Source organism: Chlorocebus sabaeus, chromosome 13, assembly GCF_047675955.1.
Source record: "Chlorocebus sabaeus isolate Y175 chromosome 13, mChlSab1.0.hap1, whole genome shotgun sequence".
In the NCBI taxonomy this organism is placed as follows: Eukaryota; Metazoa; Chordata; class Mammalia; order Primates; family Cercopithecidae; genus Chlorocebus; species Chlorocebus sabaeus.
The window spans coordinates 24,770,437-24,785,148 of NC_132916.1; the positions used below are offsets into that span (position 1 = coordinate 24,770,437).

Sequence of the window (14,712 nt, forward strand, 5' to 3'; positions counted from 1 at the left end):
AGCTAAAGGAGTCTCACAGGCACTGCTGAAAGAGTTGTGATTAGGATGGACATTGGTTAAGCATCTACTATTTGTCAAACACTCTCTTAACCATTTAATGTAAGTTTTTGAATTTAAACCATTTTTCAGATGAAGACACTGCCTAAGGTTGCATAGCTCTGGTAAATGGGTACAGCTGACTCCAGTTCTGGGGAACCTGACTTGAAAGGGCTTGCTTTAACCAATATAGTATATTGCTTATGAAGCTCACGAGGAGGAGGAGGGTGTGTAGACTTTGAATGGGGCCCTAAATTAGAATTAAAGATTCTATGAGGAATGTGCACACTAGATAAATTGAAACTTTGTGAAGTTTTCCTGACAAGACAGAATGTAAGCAAATAATAAGTCTGGATGAAGTGTAATCAGTAGTATGATTCATGAATACATGATACTGGTTGAAGAGAGAGTGTGGTATACTAGAAAAAGGTTTAGCCTGAGAGTTTAGAGTATTGTGCCTTTAAATTAGCTGTAAGACCTTGGGCAAATCACTTAACTACTAGTATTCATTTTCCTCATCTGATAAATCAAGGAGTTTGATTAGGTGCTTTTTAATGGTTTCTGTCTTCTGTAAGCTTTAATTTTTCAATAATAAAATGCCAATATGCCCATATTATATAGTTATTTGTTTTTACAGAGCTTACTTTCTATTTTTCCAGGTGGAATGTAATATCCTTGAGGTTAGGGGTAGCATATACTAAGCAGGAAATAAGCTGTACAGAGAAAAGACCCTTTTGGGGTCAGAGGAAGATTAATTATCTGCTTCCAGGGTATGTGGGCAAGAACTCACAGAAGAGAGGGGCTTCTGCTGGTCCCTGGAGACCTCACTCACAGAGAGTGAATGAAGAGAGAGAAGCTCGGAGGTGAAGAGAAGGGAAATTGATAGCACTTATATTAGAGTCTCAATCATCTCTGTAAGTTGGAGGCGATGTCTCTTGCTGGGAGGAAATACCATAAAGGAGCACTGGAGAGAATTAAAGATGTGAATAAAAATTAGAGCGGTTGTGAGCTTCAACAGCATGACTTTGTAGTAGAAACAATTAGCAGTGTTCTGTGATTGTTTCCAGCAATAATTAAGTATGCATAACTTAGATGTGAAAGTTGAGAATTCAAATGTCGATAGTTACCTAGGGAGGTGAGAAACATTAGGGTACCAGTGACATTACTGTTGAAATGGCCAACTCTGGTGTCAATGCTGTTTAGGGTAGCAAGTGAAGTCATAAACAGAGGGAACTGAGGACTAAACTGAGGAATCAGGAAGGGAATAAGGGATTCCAGATCAGAATAACAGAAATGTTCAAACTGTTGATAAAGATGCTGTGGTCAGAGAGACCACAATCCTTGGCCTACTTTAATCACTACCTTCTTGATACCAAGTGATATCAATGAGTTAATGATTAAAGTAGTTCAGCTATAACAGGAATATGGGATGCATGTAATTATGATGTTATAAAAGGGTCATCTGTTAAGCCCACTATGATGGAGCTGAAGACTAGGAACTGGTGTTTGGGGAAGGAGGAAAGAGATCTAGAGTTTAGAAGATAGTTGAGAAAATAATCTTATGGACACTGAAAGTAAAACAAAACATGGATAGAAGCAGGAGTCTGAGAAGAAAGAAATGGTTGGAGAACTTTTATTCTGGGGAAGTAAGAAGAATCAGCCAATTCAGGAGTTTCTAAGTTGAATGTTACAATGAAGGTGATGTGTGTGCCTGCCTGTATCTGAGTGAGAGGGTAAGAGAGGGAAAGAGAAGAAGGAGGGAGAGAGAGAAATGGGAGTTGGGGATGGAGAGAAAGAGAGAGGCAAAATTCAAAAATAGACATACTAAACACATCTTAGACCTCATCTTTATACGGAAAAGTTAAGAACTTCTGAAGTACCTGGTTTTATGCAAGGGTAGAACAAAATAAACCAATAACAACAAAAACAAACAGAAAGCAAAACCCTGTAATATCCTTGAGGTTAGGGGTAGCATATACTAAGCAGGAAATAAGCTGTACAGAGAAAAGACCCTTCTGGGTTCAAAGGAAGATAAATTATCTGCTTCCAGGGTATGTGGGCAAGAACTCACAGAAAAGAGGAGCTTCTGCTGGTCCCCTCTAGAGTTTAGAAAATGGGCAGTCTCTGTAAGGAAATTTTTAAAGGTGTGGGGTTCCTGAAGCCAAAGGTATCCTTTATGACTTAGATACACCGTATGTCCTCAACATCTATTTCGAATCAATTTTAAGAATTTCCTAAGCATAACAGGCTTGGTCTTAGCATTTAAATTCAACCACATTTTTATATTTGTGTAAGTATTTCTGCAAAGAATAGATTTATCCAAACCTATAGACACTTTTCTTCTTATCTTCCAAAGTTGCAGATTATACTTTAAAAAGTTAACATTTTAAGCTTGACAACATATCTTCTATATTTCATATCAAGTAAATCCCATGAATTTATTGTAAAAAGCTCCAGTGAATTATATAAAGTCAGACAGTGTAGAGAGTATGCAATATGGTGTGCTGAAAATACCTGTATAGTACTACACAGATTATACAACATTTTCACTAATGGCCCTCACCTAATACTCAACAATACTAACTATGAGGCAGGCATTAATACTATCCCCCTTCATAGAAAGGGGAACTTAAGCCTAAAGAAGTTTAGTGACTATGTAATCATGCTGGTAAACAAGTGATGAAGTTAAGGCTTGATTTTGGTTTTCCAGTTTCATACATGTGCTCATTACACTGTATTCTATTAAGTGTGCTGATTTCTGCATATTCTGTTTTGCTTCAAAAAGAATCTGAGGTGGCTGACATCTGACCTCGTTTCCCACATAGCAGAAAAATGTGAACTCCAGACAAAATTATTATGTATTAATTGATTATTGTCTCCGTGGGTAAATTTTATCAACATATTTTTTGAAACTCTAAAATTTTAAAATTAATTTTAACCTAACAGTTATAACTACATCTTAACATTTGATCTTCAGGCACTTATCTTTTGAAACACAACTGAATTCTGGATTTAAATAATCCAAAAGTAAAATAGGAACATTGAGCACTGTGATAATTTTAAGTCAGTTTCATTGCAAGGAAATAGCATCACTGACCTAGGCTACTAAAAGAAAATCTACATCATTAAATGTACATAAAGAGGTACGTTAAAAGGGGGATAATAAAATCTAACTCTAAGGCTTATTATTTAAAAATTTCCCCTAAAATCTAAACTTCAGTTTAAGAAATCTGTCAATTTAATCCTTAGTGTCCTCAAGTCTCTGTGGCTATAGGGTGTATGCATGGAGGTGGACGGATTGCTCCAGCTTCTCTCCCCTTCTTAGTATTCTTTAGACTCACACTCTGTCCTCTCCCTTTATCCTTCCTCCTCAAGAAACCTTTCCTCCTTTTCCCCATATCTCTTGTCATCATCTTAATGTATCCAGTGTTAGTAGAAGGATTACAATAAATGTATGAAAATAAGATCACTGCCAGGAAGAGTGGCTCACGCCTGTAATCCCAGCACTTTGGGAGGCCAAGGCAGGACAATCACTTAAACCCAGGAGTTCAAGACCAGCTTGGGAAACAGTGAGATACCATTAAAAAAAAAAAAAATTGCTGGGTGTGGTGGTATGTGCCTGAGGTCCTAGTTACTTGGAGTCTGAGGTGGAAGGATCGCTGGAGCCCAGGAGGTTGAGGCTACTATATACCAGCTTGGGTGATAGAGTGAGAGACCCTGTCTCAAAAAAAAAGAGAAAATAAGATCATGACAAAGGTTGAAGTGATACATGTCTGTTCAAATTAAATGACATGGGGATGATATATTGTCATCAGAGTTTAAAAGAAAGAGATTTATTTACGCCAAAATGAGAAAAATTATATTAATTTATAAAAACGAAGTTGTTATGTATAAAGTATCACAAGAATGCAAAACACTATGGAAAGATCATCAAAAACAGGAAAGTCTGAGAAACTGTCAGAGCCAAGAGAAGCCTGAGAAATGACTATTGAATTTAAAGGGATATCCACAATGAGATTCTAGAATAGAACTAAGGGCATTAGGTAACATCACACATTGTATACCTGTATCAAAATATTATACGTACCCTCAAAATAGGTACAAGTATTATATATCAAGAAAAAAATTTTAAAAAGAAAAAGGATATTAGGTAAAAATTAAAGAATTCTAAATAAGCATAGACTTTAGTTAATAATTATTTGCCAAAACTGGCTTGTCAATTGTTACAAATGTACCTTACCAATATATTTAAGATATCAATACTAGGGGAAAAATAGGTTCTATTTTGTATGGGAACTCTGTATTATCTTTGCAGCTTTTCTGGAAATATAAAACTATTCTCAAACAAAAAGTTTATTTTAAAAAATTGTGGAAATTGATCCTAGGCAGTTTGTTAAAACATTAGTTGTTAGAACATCTGCTAGAAAATGCATTATTTAGTTCAAGAGCTCCCAGAAGCTTTACAATGATGGGAAAACCCGAAAAAGCTTTCTTGACAGAAAAGTACACTCCTTTAAAGGTTCAGGTCAGTTGCAAGTAATGATACAATATTTTGTCAATAATTAAAATGCTATAAGTACATTTATAAGAATCTTTTTCAATAGCAACAGTTGTTCATAGTAACTTTCTCCTGAACTTTTACCCCCAGAAGGTTAGCATTCAGGAAGCTCAGCTGCTGTCTAACAAACTTAATTAATCAAAAAGTCATTTCCGAGCTGTAACTATGAGTAAAAGCGCTTCAAGTGTGCTAGCAAGCCTACAAGTTAATCAAAATGCTAATGCAGTACAAATTAAAGTTGTGATTAACATTTCACAGTAGCTGCTTAAGTGAATTGATCACACAAATGGGTTAAGCATTACTCATTTCCTACAGCCCCAACCGGGAAAAGGGTTGTTATGTGGGTATGAGAAGAGGAGCAAGGGGTAGAAGGATCCTTCATAATAGCATCATATCATCAATAAACCACCACCAAATTGTTATACAAAAGCTTACAGGTAAAGTCACCCAGGGGGAAAACATCCTTCCAAATTATATTATAGTCCTTGAAGAGAGATTGGCTATAAATCCACAAGAGTAAGTAAAGGTGTTTAACACCTCAAAATCCACACATTTGTGTTAGTTTTGGGAAAGCTAAGTGCATCAGCTCTGTATCACTTCCCTAGTGGAGAATGGTGCTTTGTTTTAGGTGGTGTTTTGGGTGTTCTACTGTGGAGATAAAATATAGCTTTGATCATCTAGGACTAGGATTCTGCACCATTGTGTGGTCCTTTATATTTGGAATAATAACCATTCAGGATTAAGTTCATTTAGAATTATTTGTTTTTAAATAGTCATCCATTAATACAGCTTCATCAGGTTTTTATGGCAGAATATGAACTCCTGGCAGTCTGGCCAGGAATGCAGCCTGAATTCAGACTTCACCCTCATCTCTATGAATTTGATAAAGTCACACTGATATTTACAATAAATAAACTACATTTGTTTATAGATAATTCAAATTTGGCAGAAAATCTTAAAAACATCATAAGACTCTACAAACAAAAAATCTTTTTCCAATCTTTCCTGTAAAAGAACGAAAAAGAAAAAAGTGAAATATTGATTTGCCTATGATATAGAGATCTATATATCCCAAGCATTGTACTCAAGTCACCTTAACAGTGTCATTATAGTTGATAAGTTTCCAGCATACTTTAGATGATACAAAAGACCCCAAATGTATGCTTATGGTATTAATGCTCATAGTTCCTTGAAACATATCCACAAATTATTTACTTATAATCTACCCAGCCATTTTTTTTTTTTTTTTTTTTTTTTTTGAGACGCAGTCTCACTCTGTCGCCCAGGCTGGAGTGCAGTGACTGGATCTCGGCTCACTCACAAGCTCTGCCTCCCGGGTTCACGCCATTCTCCTGCCTCAGTCTCCCAAGTAGCTGGGACTACAGGCGCCCGCCACCACGCCCAGCTAATTTTTTGTATTTTTAGTACAGACGGGGTTGCAGCATGTTAGCCAGGATGGTCTCAATCTCCTGACCTCGTGATCCGCCTGTGTTGGCCTCCCAAAGTGCTGGGATTACAAGCGTGAGCCACCGCACCCGGCCTAATCTACTCATCTTTTTCTCAAAATGATTAGAAGCTTTCTGAAGCTTCTTGTGCAGTACTGTCTATTTAAAGAGAATGTTTTCTTGGTCTAATTATAAGCATTTAAAAATCTGAAAAGATTCTACAAAAATACACAAAAGACTTTATCTACCATTTGCTATACCAAAACATTTCGTACAAGTATTGCATTAAGGGTTTGACCAAGTACTTCTATCATTAAGCTCAGCAATACCCGGACTATTTTCATTGCTAAATGTATTTAAACTCCGCAATTCTAAAACTCATTTGTTTAAATGACACTGACATTCTTTAATACATCACCAACACAATGAGTCTGTGCTTAGTGCATCTATATGTAAACACTCTGTTCCATGGCAATTCTACCTCCTGGCATCATAAAATATTCCTGTGCTTTTTCATCTACTACAAATGAGAATCATTTGTTAATGAAAATATAGAACCAGCTTACAGTCATAATACCTTCCACTTAAAATAATTTTTAATGAAAAATACCCACATCGCTATATCTTCTTTTTCTTCCCTTATTCTTTCCTATTCTCAGACTCTACTGTGTGTATCCATAAATATACACACACATCTTTTTTTTTTTGATGACATCTCACTCTGTCACCCATGCTGGAGTGCAGCAGCATGAATCATGGCTCACCACAGCCTCAAACTCCTAGGCTCCGATGATCCCCCTGCCTTAGCCTCCTAAGTAGCTGGGACTACAGGTGAGTGCCACTATGCCCAACTGATTTTTTTTATTTTTTGTAGATATGGGGTCTTACTTTGTTGTTGCCCAGGCTGTTCTCAAATTCCTGGCCTCAAGTGATCCTCCTGCCTCAGCCTCCCCCTGTTGGGATCACTGGTGTGAGCTACTGCACTTGGCTCATACATATCTTAAGGTTATCTGCCAATATACTTTAAAAAATAGATTGAAGATAAAATGCATTTTCAGAGTATCTGTGAATTATAGGAAAAATATAATACTAGCTATGTGAAATGTAATATGTTTTTAGCTTATCAGAAGTTGTTACAGAGATTAAGAAGTCAAATCACTGTTTTGAAGTTTAGGCTAAACAACAATCCCACCAATAAGATTGTAAAGATTTGTTTTTGCAAATATAGGAAAGTTGTCTAAATGAAGAAAGGTATACCCATACAATTCATATACTTCTTCCTGTTATTTATGCAGTTGATTAAAGTTTTTTTTTTTGGCTAGCATATATGACAATTGATAAAGCCTATTAGAACATTGTGACATTAATTGGAGTGTACATAGTATCTCACATGCAAAAGAGAAGAAAGACTGGAAACTCGGTAGATCAAAAAGACTTGTCTGCTCATTTCTATGGAGTAGTCATTCTTTTATTCCTTTTCTTTCTTAATAAACTTGCTTTCACTAAAAGAAAAAAAAATACTTGGGTGTTAAGGAAAATAATATAAAATAAAAGCTCCCGTATTAAAGTTAGAGCCAAGACTATATAAAACAATGGAAACGTATCCACCGGAACGTAGCTCCTTAAAGGTCTTCCTTTCAGGCACACTGAATCACTCAGAATACTTTCAAAGCAGCTGTGCTGGCTACTTCCACTAGGGCAATGGAATATGAATTCAATCTATACTAACATTTACCTTGGAAGACAGATCTTTACATTCTTCCTCAATAGTAAAGAGGAGATATCTGCTATCTTTTGGGGGAATTGGTAGTTCCTTATCTTGAGGCAAGGTACCTCTAAGATTGCCTATTACTTTTAGAAGTTTGAAGTTTTCAAGAAGAACCAGAAGATGGACAAAGCTTGCTATCCAGGTGGCCCCATCAGTGGTGGTGGTGTTGGTGGTTAGACAGTGAAAGAAGGCAAAAAGCTAACCTAAGGAGGCAAACCTTAAAATGACAGAGGAACATAAAATGTGTATGTGTGTGTGTTTGTGTGTGTGTGTGTGTGTGTGTATGTGTGTATGTATATGTGTTTATTGTAGTACACCTACGCAGAAATTATTCTAGTGTGCATTTACCTTTAATTATAGGGTTATCTTATAATTATGATGTTATTCTTCCTTCTCCCTATGGATCAACAATCTGATCTTTCTCTCATTATTTTCAATTATTGTAGCTTTATGGGAGAATGTGAGGAAACAAATGGTTAATTCATTAGTTTATATAGCATAATATAGAAACTTGAGAAGACGCATAAGCAGTTGATACAAAAAAGGCAAACACTACCAACTAGGCACTGTAGAGTGATATAATAAAGCAGTTACAAATATTCAATCATATTAACAAGTCCCTCTAAGAAACTGGTTAAAGTAATTATAGGCAGACTGTTGAAAAGGGAACCAGAGTAATTAAAAGGACGTGATTTAAGTATACACTGAAAAACAGGGATTAAAAATATTATTCATGGTCTAATGGGAATTCTTGGTTAAAAAATGTAGAAATTTCTGTGAAGTTCTCAAATTTTAAAATAAATTCTCACTAGATCGTGTGTACAATTTTAAAGTCCATCGATATAGGACAAAGGGAACACAGTGAAATACATTTTTATGGTATATCCAACCTGTGCTGTAGGCTGTTTTTGCCTTCTGACGTGATTTTGGGAAAGTTACTTAGTCTTCATCTTAAATAATGAGAATATTGTACTGCTTCACTATACTATTGTAGAAAATGGGTCAATTACATGCAAAGCAAGTACAACAAACAGGGCCTGATACAAAGAAAGCCCTCAATAAATGTTCATCATTACCACCACTGTCATGATGTTTGCCTTATGGCCCATCATTAAATAGTTATTATTTTTTTCTTTTTTGGTAGGAGGTACAGGGATGGTGTATAGTTCTCCAGATATTCTGGTATAATTTGGTATTTAACACACATTAATTCCAATTTAAATTTGCAAGCATAGGTTTCTAGAAATCTTTCTAATCAGTGTACACTGTCACAGTTCTCTATGTGCATGTGTATGTGTGATGTGTTTTCCTTTCACAAATTGACATCATTTTTCTTGTAGTCTTTAAGGATATTGCTGCTCATTTGCTGCGGAGCCAGAGGAGGAGGGGAGAGCCTTGGAAGACACCAACATGAACAAGTTGAAATCATCACAGAAAGATAAAGTTTGTCAGTTTATGATCTTCACACAATTTAGTGAAAAAAACCTCAGTAAGTTGTCTATCTCAAAATGACTGGAAGTTTGATGTTGTAACAGATAATTTTTTCCAAAACCCTGAACTTTATATACAAGGGAGTGTAAAAGGATCGCTGGACGGGAAGAAGTTAGAACAACTGTACAATAGATACAAAGATCCTCAACATGAGAATAAAATTGGAATAGATGGTATATAGCAGTTCTGTGATGGCCTGGCACTCAATCCAGCCAGCATTAGTGTGTTGATTATTGCATGGAAGTTCAGAGCAGCAACACAGTGTGAGTTCTCCAAACAGGAGTTCATGGATGGCATGGCAGAAATAGGATGTGACAGCATAGAAAAACTGAAGGCCCAGATACCCAAGACGGAACAAGAATTGAAAGAACCAGACGATTTAAGGACTTTTACCAGGTTACTTTTAATTTTGCAAAGAATCCAGGACAAAAAGGAGTAGATCTAGAAATGGCCATTGTCTACTGGAACTTAGTGCTTAATAGAAGATTTAAATTCTTAGACTTATGGAATAAATTTTTGTTGGAACATCATAAACGATCAATACCAAAAGACACTTGGAATCTTCTTTTAGACTTCACTACAGTGATTGCAGATCACGTGTCTAATTATGATAAAGAAGGAGCATGACCTGTTCTTATTGATGATTTTGTGGAATCTGCATGCCCTCAAATTGCTGGGACAAAAAGTACAACAGTGTAGCACTAAAGGAACCTTCTAGAATGTACATAGTCTGTACAATAAATACAACAGAAAATTGCACAGTCAATTTCTGCTGGCTGGACTGAACTAAAGATTAATTCTCACAATTCAGACTGAGGGTTGGGACAAAACTTTAAGGATACATCTTGGACCATATCGTATTTCATTCTTCTAATGGTGGTTTGGGCTTGTCTTCTAGTCTGGGACGCTCTAAACACTTATAATTCTAGCACTGTGGATTTCATCTTATATCCGTGGACCATCCTACTTTATTCTCACATAAGTTCTAGAAGCTTTACGGTGATTATTTTGAGGTTTCCATTCTCACATAAAGCACAACGCTGTCTTCATTAGAAAACAGGTGGCATAAGAATTAAACATACGAACATCACAAAACAATTTATAAGAACTGCTTAAATATATGCTTTGGGCTAGTTGCAAAGACTATGCTAACAGCACTTCCAATAAGGGTGATATATTTAAGTATACTGGATCTAGAATGGTATTTTGGTTTGGGGGGAATTTTTTTTTTCCTGGCAAATCACATAAGTTGTTGATGTGACTAGAGTATCTGATGAAAAAACAATGTCAGAATAACCAACATGAAAATTTTTTAGGATAACTTGGTGCCTACCTGAAAAATGTATTGTGTTTCAGACTCTTGATTTCAAAAGGTTCACAGAACTAGTCTGAGCTTACCTTACCCATGTTTATATATAGTTGTCCTACGGGGAGATTTTATTTAGAAAATGTCTGCATAATGTAAGATTCTACTCCTGTCTACATTATGCACTACATAATTGGACTTCATTATGCTTTTGAAATGTTTATCTGCCTGTCACATAAGTTAAACTATTTAATTTGTTTAGAATGTTTTGGATTGCTACACAACACAATATTCTAAATGTAGGCATGAGGGTTTATTTTTTGCTTTGTTTTTACTTTTTTTTTTTGTCATTGCACTATGGAACACAAATGAAATTCTCTTAATTTATAAGAAGACAGTAGGAGTTAAATTTTGAAAATGGTTGTGATGAGCCATGAAGTTCAATCTTTATAATATAGGTACTGCTCTTTCAGACAAATAGTCCATTTTTGATGACTTCTTATTTTCTTGAAATTGCTTTAACTGCTAATCACTGTGGTTGCCAAATATTTACTTCAGGAGCAAAGATTTTCAAACAAGCATACACGACGCAAAATACCAATCTGGCTTCTAGTCTGTTTTCTGTTTTTGTTTCATTCAGATTAGCTCAGTTTTCTCATCAAAGCAGAATGCTATCTTTTGTGTGTGTGTGTGTGTGTGTGTGTGTGTGTGTGTGTGTGTGTGTATATGTATATTTTATTACAAGACCCATGAGCTGCTTTTAGGCTGAAAATGGTCATTTCTCTGTTCACTTACTGACACTCAAAGAAGGGTTCTTTGCTTTCTAAACATTTCTGTAAGGCAGGCTAGAAATGTAATACTTCAAATGTTAGATGATTATGGTCTTTTGATAAGAATAGATTCTGCTTGGTATATTCAGGCACTCTCTAAGGTCTAGGGTTGATATTAACAAAGGAATGTACTTCAGAATAGCAGTATATTTTATGCAAATATGGAAATTATTTTAAGAAACAATGACATATTAAAACTGCTTTTTCATTTACATGATTTTGAAATAGACTAGAAAGCTTTTCTTATAGACATATTAACATTCCAATCATAACTTTAATTCAAGAATATAGTTTTACCAAAATAAAAATTTGAAAATTTATATTCAGGCTACTGGAATTGGTTATTAAAAGCAAAAGGAAAAAGAAGAACCTTGCTGCCTTCAGTATTACCTGATTTCATTTTTATAAATATAAAGAGGAATTTTAATTATAAAATATTTTTAAAAGATATATATGTCTATATATGTATATGTACTGTTTTGTTTCCTGTCTTGAAGATTTTAAGTTATGGTTATTGTTTTCAGACTGATGAATTCACATATGCTGTGTTTTGAAATAAGATCCCATTAGCTGTTTTTTGTTTATTTTTTTTTCAATATAAAGTGTTTTCTTTAAAAGTCTGATACTGGTTCATGGCCTAGTGCCTTGCATTTCACATATTTTTCTTTTTAAATGCAAAACCTTTTCAACAGAATAGTGTTTGTCATCAGGTTAGTAGTAAACATTTATAATTACTGTATAATTATAAACCAAAACACATAAAAGCTTTGAATATAGCTATGGAGCATTAAAGTTAAGGTTGTTCACTATGATGGCATCTTAGAATTAAACAAAACTTTTACTAGGATTAAAAAAAAAAAGAATATTGCTGCTAAAGTTCTTTAAAATAAATCTTAAAATACCTACAAGTGTTTTGATCTAAAATAAATCTTAAAATACACATAAGTGTTTTGATCTGTTAAAATGTAGGCTGCAGGCTTGATAACATGAGCTGAAGGGCAAATCTAGCCTCTATGACTTCTGAAAAAAAACTTTCCCAAATTAACTCAGTAAACTGACAGCACAACTAAACTTGGAAACACACAGCCCTCTGCTTCTCAGATCACTGAGTTCAAGCTCCATAAGCCATGGTTTCTCTTCTGGCATAACACATATGAAAGTTCAATTACTGGGAAGTTTTGAAGTACATACCATATATAGGAAGTAGTGAGTGTGACTGAGATATAAACACATATTCTTATGCTATTTGGCGTAGTATTGTATTTAGATGTTTTTCATTTAAATGAAGATTATTTTTTAATTTGTAGACTGGTGGCGCTTCTTAGAAAGGATCAGAGATATCAGAGCAAGAATAAAAGTCCTGGAATCTCCATTTGGTTTCAGCACAAATTGCCTCAACAAATCACCTTTAGCAGAGCTATTTAACTTCTCTAAAAACCAACTGCTTTGTTCTTTGATAAAAAACAGTGTCAGGGCTAGGTGTGGTAGCTCACGCCTGTAATCCCAGGAGTTTGAGACAAGACTGGGCAACATGGCAAAACTCTATCTCTACAAAAAATACAAAAAATTAGCCAGGTGTGGTGGCTTGCACCTGTAGTCCCAGCTACTCAGGAGGCTGAGGTGGGAGAATCCATTGAACCCAGAAGTCAAGGGTGCAGTGAGCCAAGATGGTGTCACTGCACTCCAGCCTGGGTGACAGAGCAAGATCCTGTTACCCAGGCAAAAACCAAAAATCAAAAATCAAAACCAACCAACGAAACAAAAAACACACAAAAAAGGCAGAGAGGTACTCAAAACACTAGACATTTATCATTAGTTCTGGTTTTGTCACCAAATTTGAAAATTTAGGCAACTCACTTATATTTTTGATACTTTTTACTTTTAATTTTTCCATAAGAGCTAACATGAAGCTTTTCTTTGGTATATCCAGCGCAGAAAGGCTGTCATATCACTTACTACATTTTACAAATATATTTTATAGTTAATATGATCAAGAAGAGGATTTCAAAGGTAAAGGGCAAGGACAGTCAATTCCATAATTATGCAATTTACAAATGAGAATATTCTAAACAGATTTTAAAAATTGAGACATGTAATTTTAACATTTATTTTTGTTAAGGGGGATAGCAAAGAAAATGCTAGTAACAGTAAAATATTAAAAGGAACCATGACAAAAATATCTCAAACCAAAAAATGACACAAATGCCCTTGATACATAATTTGAAATGGGATAGGAGAAGCAAAGGCAGGCTGTATTGTAGACTCTGACTTCAAGCCAGGAGGAATAATTCTACTACAACTACGTTTTTCTTTAGTGAAAGACTACTAGAACATGAGTAGTCAAGACTACAGAGTTTTCACAAACTAGATGATGGTGCAAATAAAAGGTAGGCTTCTATGAAATAAAGGGAATAGTTAAGTTACTATGATAAAGCAAGGAAATAAAAGAACTACTAAGAATGAAGATACTAAGACCTATTTCCGAGTCCTGAAATTGTTGTTTACTTTATAAACATTAACTAAAGCACCACTCTTCTAAGGTGTTAGCTTTACTCAGACACCAAAGGTTAAGTGACTTGCCTATGGCCTTACACTAAAATGGCAGCAGAGGAGAATTTACAGTCAGAACTGGTGGCAGATTCCCATCCACAGTTCACAAGATCATGCTGATGTCCCATGAGAGTGGTAGTATAATTTTCAATCACCCAGCAGAGCTGCAAACTGCTTGAACCCGTACTTTCTAAGGCCAATAGTACCCGCGTATCAAATGAAAACAACAGGGTACAGAATTAGAACTGCCAATCAGTCATTCTCTCCAAGTTTCCCACTGGCAACTCTAATATTCTTTCCTCTTAATGGCTTGTTTACTTTCATACAATTTTGTAGAGAAATTCCAAGAGTGAGAGGATTCAGAATATGAGCTTTTTTTTTTTTTTTTTGAGATGGAGTCTCACTCTGTCACCCAGGCTAGCGTGCAGCAGCGTGATCTTGGCTCACTGCAACCTCTGCCTCCCGGGTTCAAGCAGTTCTCAGCCTCAGCCTCCTGAGTAGCTGGGATTACAGGCACCCGCCACCACCCCCGGCTAATTTTTGTATTTTTAGTAGAGGTGGGATTTCACCATCTTGGCCAGGCTGGTCTTGAACTCCTGAACTCGTGATCCACCTGCCTTGGCTTCTCAAAGTGCTGGGATTATAGGCATAAGCCATGGCACCCAGCAGAAGCTGGTTTTCATCTCTTTACAATGCAGTTTCCTTCCAGGTGGCTTCCGACAAGCCAA

The 14,712-nt window shown here is 35.7% G+C and overlaps 1 protein-coding gene and 1 pseudogene across 2 annotated transcripts in view; one reads left to right on the top strand and one right to left on the bottom strand.

Moving 5' to 3' along the window:
- Positions 1-14,712, bottom strand: part of ASCC3 (activating signal cointegrator 1 complex subunit 3) — a 367,582-nt gene that overhangs the window by 13,655 nt on the left and 339,215 nt on the right. The gene's annotated exons all lie outside the window — the stretch shown is intronic.
- Positions 8,813-11,677, top strand: LOC140713150 (DCN1-like protein 1 pseudogene; annotated as a pseudogene).